Source organism: Haemaphysalis longicornis, unplaced genomic scaffold, assembly GCF_048455015.1.
Source record: "Haemaphysalis longicornis isolate Haplotype H1 unplaced genomic scaffold, Haemaphysalis longicornis Haplotype H1 scaffold_1, whole genome shotgun sequence".
In the NCBI taxonomy this organism is placed as follows: domain Eukaryota; kingdom Metazoa; phylum Arthropoda; class Arachnida; order Ixodida; family Ixodidae; genus Haemaphysalis; species Haemaphysalis longicornis.
The window spans coordinates 214597643-214608027 of NW_027526203.1; the positions used below are offsets into that span (position 1 = coordinate 214597643).

Consider the following 10385-nt stretch of genomic DNA (forward strand, 5'->3'; position numbering starts at 1 on the left):
CCCTTTCCCACGCTCTTAGTGGATCCGTCAGGAGGAAAAGTTAAGACAACCCTTTTTTATGACCTCACCAGTCAATTATCACTCACGCGCCCAGCCGCGAAAATTAGGTATACAGCAAGTGCTTATGGCCATAAAAATTCAACAAGAAACTAAAAAACATCAGACACCACCTCCCTCCCAACCGATCACGCAGATCGCGATTGGTGCCATACCCGCAGGTAACTTGAATTCCGAGCCCACAGTGACGCATGAAACTTAACAGCCAACCATAGCTGCCTGCTAGGCTACTCATATGTACTCAAACTCCAAATGGACTTAAAACTCCTATTTACTCAGAACTCAAAATGTACTCAAAACTCAATATGTAATCAAACTCAAAATGTGCTCAAACTCAAAATATACTCAGAACTCAAAATGGACTCAAACTCAAAATGTACTCAGAACTCAAAATGGACTCAAACTCAAAATGGACTCAAACTCAAAATGTACTCAGAACTCAAAATGAGCTCAAACTCAAATTGTACTCAGAACTCAAAATGAACTCAAACTCAAAATGGACTCAAACTCAAAATGTACTCAGAACTCAAAATGGACTCAAACTCAAAGTGTACTCAGAACTCAAAATGGACTCAAACTCAAAATGTACTCAGAACTCAAAATGGACTCAAACTCAAATTGTACTCAGAACTCAAAATGGACTCAAACTCAAAATGTACTCAGAACTCAAAATGGACTCAAACTCAAAATGTACTCAGAACTCAAAATGGACTCAAACTCAAAATGTACTCAGAACTCAAAATGGACTCAAACTCAAAATGTACTCAGAACTCAAAATAGACTCAAACGCAAAATGTACTCAGAACTCAAAATGGACTCAAACTCAATCGGACTCAAACTCAGTCGTGATCACTTGGCTCAAACTCACTCAAGCTCAAACTCACCATGCCACACTAGCCTCGCGCTCACTCAAACTCAAACTCACGCGTGAGTTTGAGTCCAAATGAGTCTGAGTGAGTGGACTCATGAATGAGTTTGCCGACCTCTGATCGTAGGTGGCAATGCCTTCCCAAGGGAGTTCATTTTAACTATGAACAGAGTGCAGCTTAGCACTCCACCTTGCGGAACGCCGTTTTCTTGCACATGAACTCTTGAGAGTGCGCTACCTACTCTCACGCGAAACGTTCTTTCGGACAAATAACTAGCAAGGGTGTTGAGCATATGGCCCGAAACACCGAAAGACTTTAGGTCACTTAGGATCCCGTAACGCCAAGCGGTGTCATAGGCCTTCTCAAGGTCAAAAAATACCGTTGTGCAAAACTGTTTGTGGATGAAAGCGTCCTTTATGTATGATTCAAGGGCGACAAGTTGGTCATTTGTAGATCGCCCCGCCCTGAAGCCTGCCTGGCAGCCCTCGAGAAGACCGTTGTACTCAAGGAAGTACACAAGTCTCCTGTTTATCATCTTCTCGAAGAGCTTGCAAAGGCAGCTTGTAAGGGCGATGGGCCGATAGCTAGCAGGAGAGGAAGGGTCCTTTCCTTCCTTCAGGAAAGCCACTACTATGGCCTCCCTCCAAGAGCGAGGAATGTGCCCCGAAAGCCATATGTTGTTGTATAGATGTAGGAGTGTTTCAAGAGTGTTTGGGTGTAGGTGTTGTATCATGGTGTATGTGATTTTGTCTGCACCTGGAGCTGAAGGCTTACATGTGCTCAGAGCAACCTTCAGCTCATGAATTGAAAAAGAATTGTAAGAAGTGTGCGACTTCTTGCTATCACGCAGGGACTTCTTTTCCGCAGACGTTTTGTGCTTCATGAAAGTGTTTGTGTAGTGTGATGAGCTGGACACGTGTTCGAAGTGTTGTGCAAGTGTGTTGGCCTGGTCTTCGAGTGTGTCCCCTGTTGTGCTAACCAGGGGCAGGCTGTTTTTTTGTTGTCCTTTCAGCTTGCGTATTCGTGTCCAGACTATGTGTGTATCAGTGTATGAGTTGATGGAGGTGAGGAAGGTGCGCCAACTCTCCCTTTTCGCCTCACGACGCACTCGCTTCCCTAAAGCCTTCGCCCGTTTAAAAGAAATGAGGTTATCTGACGTGGGGTACCGGCGAAGGACACCCCACGCCTTGTTCTGGGCCTCTCGCGCCCGCCTGCAGTCCTCGTTCCACCAGGGCCTCCTTGGGCTGCGGGACCCACTGGAGGCCTGGGGAATGGACTTTTCGGCGGCGTCGAGGATGTGTGCCGTGACGAGTTGGGCGGCTTCCTCCACGTGTAGGTGTTTTATGGTTGTGTGGTGTAGTTTAGATGTTTCTGTGAATGTACTCCAGTTTGCTTTGGATTCATTAAACCTGTTGTGGGAAGATGGACTGCTCGGGCCTATACCTATATACGTTAATGAAGTGGGGAAATGGTCACTACCATATGGGTCCGTGCCCACACCCCACTCAAGACATGGAAAGAGAACTGCGGAACCAATAGCCAATTCAAGATGAGAGTATGTATTGTGTCCTAAGTTATGGTATGTGGGCTGTTTTTTGTTGAAAAGGCATGCTCCGGAAGATGTAAGAAACTTCTCTATCAGGCGACCTCGGGCATCCGTTCTGGAGGAGCCCCAAAGAGAGTTGTGCGCATTAAGGTCGCCTGTTAGTATGTATGGTTCGGGCAGCTGGTCAACCAGCGCCTCGAAATCAGAGCTAAGAAGTGCAAAATCAGGACGAATGTAAATGGAGCATACCGTTATTAACCTATTAAATATTATCGTACGGATTGCTACAGCCTCAAGGACAGTGTTCAGAGGGACAGGGTGGCAGGCTAAGGATTTCCGGGCGACAATTGCCACACCTCCTGAAGAGTGTGTGCAGCCAACCCTGTCCTTTCTGAAAACCATGTACCTATTTAAGAAATTTGTTTGTTTAGAATTGAGGTGGGTTTCCTGGAGACACATGACACTTGGCTGACTGGCATGCAGAATTTCATACACATCGTCAAGATTTTTAAGGAGGCCTCTGCAGTTCCATTGGATGATGTTTTCTGTTCCCATTATTTACGTTTAAGAATAACTGAAGTGTGTGTGTGTGTTTGTTCATGTGTCGTCTTTCGGGGCTGTTATTCTAGGATTTTTAGGCTTTTCTGTCTGCTTGGACATCGGAGGCCGCTCCTTGCGCTGCGTAGCAGGCAGGAACGGCGTGACATCCATCTCCTCGTCGGATGCCAGAAGGGTGCCCGGCGGACCAGGCCCCCCGGACTTGGCCCCCTTTCGGGAGCCCTTTGTTTGAGCTGCCACCGCCAAGGGCGTCCGGGGCACCAGAGGTGTCACGGGAGGGGCGGTGGCGGCGGGAGCCGATGCGGGGCCCCCGGTGTCCATCCGGTCGGCAACCTCCAACGCACTGGAGGACGGGGAGGCAGAGGCGGGAGCCGCACCGGTTCCCACAGAAGAGGTTGTCACCACAACCGCTGCTGCCTCAGCAAGCGGCGTGGCAACGGATTGGGCTGCCTGAGGCACCCCAGGGGGGGGGCGGAGGAGGGACCAGGTCAGACTCGCTGAACTGGGTCCCTGTGGACACCAGACGCCGCTCCGCCCCCCGGCGAGCCGCGTCGGCGTACCTCCCCAGGGGGAAAGAGGCGAACCTCTTTCGCGCCTCTGGGAAGGTGATGTTCTCAGTTACCTTCACATTAATGATCGCCTTCTCCTGCTTAAACTTCTCGCACGTTCGAGAGTAGGCGGCATGGGGTCCCTGGCAGTTGGCGCAGGTGAGGGTTGACGATGGACAATTATCGGAAGGATGATCATGCTGAGCGCACTTTGCGCAGGTCAGACGACCACGGCAGGAGTTGGTTCCGTGGCCGAACCGCTGGCACTTAAAGCAGCGGCGCGGGTTTGTAATGTAAGGACGAATGGAGCATCGGATGAACCCTGCGTTGATATGGTCAGGAAGTGAGGAGCAGTTGAAGGTCAGGATAATGTGTTTCGTGGGGATTACCTTATCATCTCTACGCATCGTGATGCGGCGCACGGCTGTGACACCCTGATCCTTTAGACCTTCAAGAATGTCGGCATCTGTCTCATTAAGAAGATCTGCTTCAGAGATCACACCCTGCGAGCTATTCAGGCTGCGGTGGGGTGTGACCCTGATGTCCAGATCGACCATTTTCTTCTGACCAAGAAGTGTGGTTGCCTGCTGTTGGTTTTTTACTTCAACAAGGACTTCACCTGTGCGTTGTTTTTTGGCATTATAGGTTTTCCCAATTATTCCATCAAGGTATTTTGTAATTAAAAATACTGATTGTGAAGCAAGAGGGTGAGCTGAATCAAGAGATTCGACAACAAGGAAACGAGAGTATTTGTCTGGCTTTGGGAAGCTCATACTTGAAAGTGGAGGGAAAGATACTTCGGTGCGGCCCCTTTTCAGGGACCGATCACGTTTGGAGGGGGGTTTTGAATTTTCCATACAGCATAGAAAAAAGCAGGGGACGGGGGTACTTTCTTCTCAAACCTTACCCTGATAGCCTGAGAGGTCCCGGAGCTCCCTGCCTGGTAAACAGACAGGGAGCCCATCCGCCGGAGCTTGACCTGGGCTCCGACGGCCACCGTTTGAGGCTTCTACCCTTCACCTTTAAACACATCACCACGGTAGGTTACAGTTTATGTTGGGGGCTCGGGGTCCGCGGTGTCGCCAACACCGTCACCATGAATACTCAAGGTGCCCCGTGCGGGGCGCTAGACATATCGAGCAGCGCCAGCTTGCACGAACCACAGCGTGAGACTGACGCGGAAACGAGAAATCAAGCCAATAACACGTTTCTGGCACCGAACCTTAGTCGCGCTAGAAAAGGTCCAGCAAAAAAGAACTTACCGAACTTCTTTGTCCGGGCACAGGAAAACGCCGCCGTTCTTCGATCGTTTGCCGCTGTATTTCAGCTTATCCTTAACCGCACGTGTTTCCAACGTGGCAAGCAGGCTTTATCCACAAAGGGCGCACACATTTTACGACGGTATATCGCACAAAAAACGTACAACGCGAAACCACGGTCGACCTCGCCGCCAGCACTTGGAAAACTACTACTATGTGCGTTTTATTGGCGCAAGGGCGTCTGAGGCCAAAGAGCGCCAAGACAATGTTTGTTCACGTCTATTGCTAAAATACCTTGGCGATGATGGTAATGTACTTGATAAAAAATAGTGTATAGATGGGTGTAAAGGGCCCTTACTCTAAAAGGGGAGGATGATTAAGATGGGAGGTAACAATGATCATGTTTAAGTGTGACAGTGCTGGGGGCATTATAACATGACCCTAGCTCTGGCGATGACAGTGACGCCCCTGAAACCTGTTATGAAAACGCTCCGAACCACCCTCACTGTCATCGGGTGGCCCTGATGTCACACATGGTATGAGATGAGTGCTAAAAATCCAATGTCAGCGAGGTAGGCTAAAAGGTGTTCACTTCTGATCGGGGGTTGATGGGATAAAAACAAAGATGGGTGTAAGGGTATCGTGTAGGTGTATAGTTCGGGGAAGTGTCGTTTCCTTGCTTCATGGTATACGCCTCGAGCTTTGTGATCGCTGCGCCGCCTGCCGCCGCTTCTCCGCGAAGTTGACGGGATTAGCGCTGCGCGGCCCATAGGGGCTCATGCAGTGTTTTGGTTCTCCTTCGCTTCTTTTTGCCCTTCCAAGCGCTAAAAACCTTGTTATGGTGACGTCTGTAAGTAAACAGTATGTTTAGGTCACTTCAAAAGCCGCTGACTCTTGGTAGGGTGCTCAAACACCAACAATAGCTATCCGGGAACGCGGCTCTGCGTCCTTCTCGGCCGCTATTACGGGTGTCGGTGACGGCAGCAGCATAGCACCACTGTCACCTCCGAATACGTCCGGCACAAGTTAATTTTATTGTCGCCTCGTTTAAACCTGATACTGGCGCACTTAGGGGTGTGTTTTGTTTTGTAGAGCGGACAACGAATGCGGCCTCATTACGAATATGCGTCGTAGAAAAATATATTTCGGGGATGCGATTACCCAATACCTGATAATAACTTGTGCCTTTTATAAGAATATAAGTCACGCGAAAATGTTAAGTATATTCTAAGGCTCTGCGTCGTGAAATATGTGCACTCATGCCTTGTAGCAAGAACCAAGAAAAATGAATTAAACCACTGAAAAATTAATGGTCTGCAAGTCCGCAATAAAACAAAATAGCTCGCACAGAAATGAAAAGAAAAAAAAAACTCAGTGAAGCTTCTGAAATGCTACAGACGTTCGTATAAACTTAAGCCGGGTAGGACTTGCGAGACCAACTAGTGTGCGAAATGCACTGCTATTTCGCGAGACATGGGGAAGGGGGGGGGTAGAGTGGGGAGGGGGACGCTTATGTATCGTTGTGTACGATTGCGGAGCGAAATCAAGGAAAGAACGTTTTAGTAATCACACACACAAGCTACTCGTTCACGTCACTATAGATTTTAGACTTTAACTAACAGCTGATCCCTCGGCGAACGCATTTTTTGAGGTATACAAGTTCAAAACTGACAAATGGTGTCGTTAGAAGAGTTGGATATTTGATAAGGCCTTCTGATTTCCGTTTCTGCTTGATCCTGCAGGCTCCCTGCGTCATGTATACTATGCTTCGAAGAAACGTTTAGTCGCGAACGGGCATTACTGTAGAAGCCCTTCTCCGGCCTGCTCGCGGAGGATATATGTAACATGAATGTTTGCGGGCGCTCAGCTCACGACAAGACTCCCCAGCATTATTTTTTTGTCGTGCGCTGATCCCGGGTATAATTTTTGATTATTCATCGTACTTATTTCGTAGAATGTTCATAAAATTTATGTCCAGGGTAGTGACCAATACCTGAGGTATGATATAGGCAAGCATAACTGGCGTGCTGTCAGGTATGAGCGCTCCACTAGGTTATATAAGCGCACAAAACTGGTGTATAGCCATGGCATGACCATCTTGGGAACTTATGCTTACGGAGAAACTGTTAGTAAATTTCACGGCAGTGAAATCGCAATCATCTCCATATGCATATCCCGGTTTCGCGACTCCAACCTGTGACGCACACCTGGCGCTTGTACCGACCGAATGTACCAGGCTAAGACCGTGTCACACACATTTACACTCTCGTAAACACACCACATTTGCGAACAGAGTGACTGCTCCACATAAATACGTATTTCCAACGCCTACAAACGGTAAATCTCAGTCATGAACAGGCCCTGAAAGCAACGGTAACAGTGGGGAGCGGGCCGGCGACTCCCGCGGCTGCTTTCGAAACGGGCCGCTAGGGGGATTTCAGTGGCGCCCCTACAGGCCGCGCTCGAGGCGTATAGGCTCCGGACAGCGAAGTTTGCCGCGTGAGCGCAGCGCCCGCCGCGACAGACACGCGCAACTCCGGGTCGCTCCCGCCGCGCCGACCGCCTTCAGCGCCAGTGAACGGAACTTAGCAAAAAACGTTTGTTATAACGTTTTTTGAGCGTATATGTACTACATAGTGCAACAAAGTCATGTAAAGTGTTATGCAGTCGGGGGAAGCCTCCAAATAAAACGGGGCACTGATAAAATGCTGTCGCCTCGCTGCCGAGCCGTAGGCTAGCACAACTGGGAAGCATGTGTTCAAGGCTCTGCATTCTCCCGCAGATTCTTCTTCTCTGTTTTTTTTCGCAGATACCGAGCATGGTTACTGAATCTTGAAAGGCCCACATTAAGCGAGCGGATTACATGCTGCCGTGGTGTACGATCAGCTTGTTAGTAGGCTGGTTAGCAGGCGGTCAATACACATAATTGCGCTCTGAATTTGGTAACAAAGAGGGCCCCCAAGAACAATTATAGCATTGTAGCTTTATCACCCAGCGGTTCTACTCTGCTTCATCTAATATTGCACGTGCTTATACCGCCGAATTAAATACATATAACCACATATGGGGCGCGGACACTTATAGGCGTTAATGTTCCCAAATGTTTCGCGAGCATTTGGATAGCATAAAATCACCTCCTCTTCTTGCAAAAGAAACAATGAAATTGTTGTCTAAGCCACTGAAAAGCAAAGAAAAATAGAGCTAAGACGTGCCGCAATCAAAGTTGGAACAATATGTACACAGGAAAAAAAATTTCGCGTTCGGGGAGGAGGAGGAGGACAAACTTTATTTATCCCATCCGTTGTGATTGCGGACACTCCGGACCAGTGAGGGGTGTACTCAGGGAACAAATTTTTTTCTCCCGTGACTTTTGTTGCAAAAGTGTTGACGGTAATAAAAGCGCTACTATTCGTTCCTAACGGAGGTCTCTTGCCGAACCCGTTGGCGTGGAGAGAAAAAAAATGCCCGAATATGAATATTCCGTAATTTATTCCGATACGCCTATTAGATGTTCTGCTTACCCCTCCCCCATCCCATCCCTACCCAAAGGAAGTTCTTGTAATAGCCTTCTCGTGATGAGATTCTTTTTTGGGGGCGTGTTTACATATATGCAACTAGCGTACTGGGCTACAACTGTAAGCCCAAAAGTTTCTCGGCGAAGCGGGCACTTATTAACGTCCGCACTTTCGCTATACCCCAACAAACGTGAATTTCATAGTGTTACATGTATGGAGCATCACATTCGGATCAAAGACCTATATGTAACTCCCGTGTGGTCCAGTTAGTAGTTCTGCAGTCGCATGCAAGTGCACTCACATGGATGGAATACCCCGCGCGGAAACATCGCGCAACGTCTGATATATTTGCAGGCAAAGCCTCCTCTTTTGTGGAGTGAACAATATAAATTACGTTTTTTTTTTAAGCGAAACATGCTGATCTTGAGAAAGGTTTGCCCCGAAGGCAGGCTGTACAAGCGTTTCTCTTCTGGGCATCATGGCTATGCGGCCTCTATATGCCTTCTCATACGCGAGTTCAACCGAATAAATTCTTCTCCATTTACAATCTCTTACTTCGTTTTAAGCCCAAAAGGGGCGACTAATATGCTTAATCCGCGCTGCAAAAAGAAAAGCGCCCCGAGCCAGCAGCGTACCGGCTTGCGGGGACCGACCCAGTGTTGCGCATACTGCCGAAGGGGGCGCTGGGTGTCGCGGGCTCCGTGTTGCCCTCTGGGCGCTGTCCGGAGCCTATGCCAAACATTCAGTCAATACGTGGAGAACTGTAAGTCGTCGTCCGCACTTCTCAGAAGCAGGTGGTGCTGTTCCGTTTAAAAGGTATGAGTGAGTAGCATGTGTGTGACCTATCCTTAATCTACATATTGATATTTCTGTGAACCTGTTCCGTTTGTCTGTGTTGTATTTCCCTATTTGTGGTTTTATAATGTGTAGTTTGTTTTCGATTTGTGTGTCCCACTGTAACTGTCAGCGTCTCCGAATCCTACTCCGAACTAATTGCTTCATGTCTAGGTAGGGAACATGTGGGATATCTACAACACTGCGGAGAGCCGCCACAGCGGCATTCTGGTCAGCAATTTCAGTGCCCGAAATGCCGCTGTGCCCAGGTACCCAGCAAACGATTACAGTGAGTTTTAGAGCGTAGGCAGCCATTATGTACTTTATAAGTCGATTTAAAATGAAGTTCTTCGTTGGTTTTTCTGAATGAAGAGCTAGTACTACGCTTAGGGAGTCTGTAAAAATAATGGAACTGTGTATTCTGCTTTGTGTAATGTGTTCCACAGTTGTTAAAATGCCGTGTGCCTCTGCTGTAAAAATACTGGTACTTTTGTTCATTGTCTTTGTGATAGCAAAGTTTGGGCCATGTGCAGCGCATGACACAGAATTAGCAGACTTGGAGGCATCTGTGTAAAACGTTGTGTAGGGATATTTATGCCGTAGGTGTAGGAAATGCTGTAAGACGAGTTCTCTTGGTGCAGTTTTTTTGTTAATGGCTCGAAAAGATAAATCACAAGAAACCGGGGACATTTCCCAAGGAGCGACAAGGTCTGTGATCGAAGTTCTGTAAGTCTCGGTAAGAGAAATCCCAAGCTCCTCAGCTTGCACTTTCACTCTCAACGAGAAGGGCAGAGATATAGAGGGCCGACTGACAAACAAGTGCATGGCAGAGGTGTCGTGGATAATAAGTGAGGAAGGATGATTTTTTATAGATGTAGTCTTCACAGCATACAATAGGTCTGTGTATAAGCGCTGGTATTCCAGGCACCACTGATCACATTCCACGTATAGGCTTTGCGCAGGACTTGTTCGGAAGGCTCCAGACGAAAGGCGAAGCCCCAGGTGCAGAACAGGGTCAAGCATTTTTAAAGCGGTTTTCGAAGCTGACCCGTATACTACGCTCCCATAGTCCAACCGCGACTTCACTAAACTCTTGTAGAGACGTAGCAGGCACAGCTTATCTGCGCCGTAGGAGTGGTGGGATAGGCCTTTTAGGATATTCATCGCCTCTATACATTTTATTTTGAGTAGCTTTATAT

General features: G+C 48.1%; 1 long non-coding RNA gene across 1 annotated transcript in view; it reads right to left on the reverse strand.

Annotated features, from left to right (window-relative positions):
* LOC144168284 (uncharacterized) overlaps positions 1-4956 on the reverse strand; it is a 14754-nt gene extending 9798 nt beyond the window's left edge. Inside the window, exon 1 of the long non-coding RNA XR_013322171.1 lies at positions 4841-4956. This is a non-coding gene — a long non-coding RNA (uncharacterized LOC144168284). The remainder of the gene's footprint in view (positions 1-4840) is intronic.
* Between the last annotated feature and the right edge of the window lie 5429 nt (positions 4957-10385).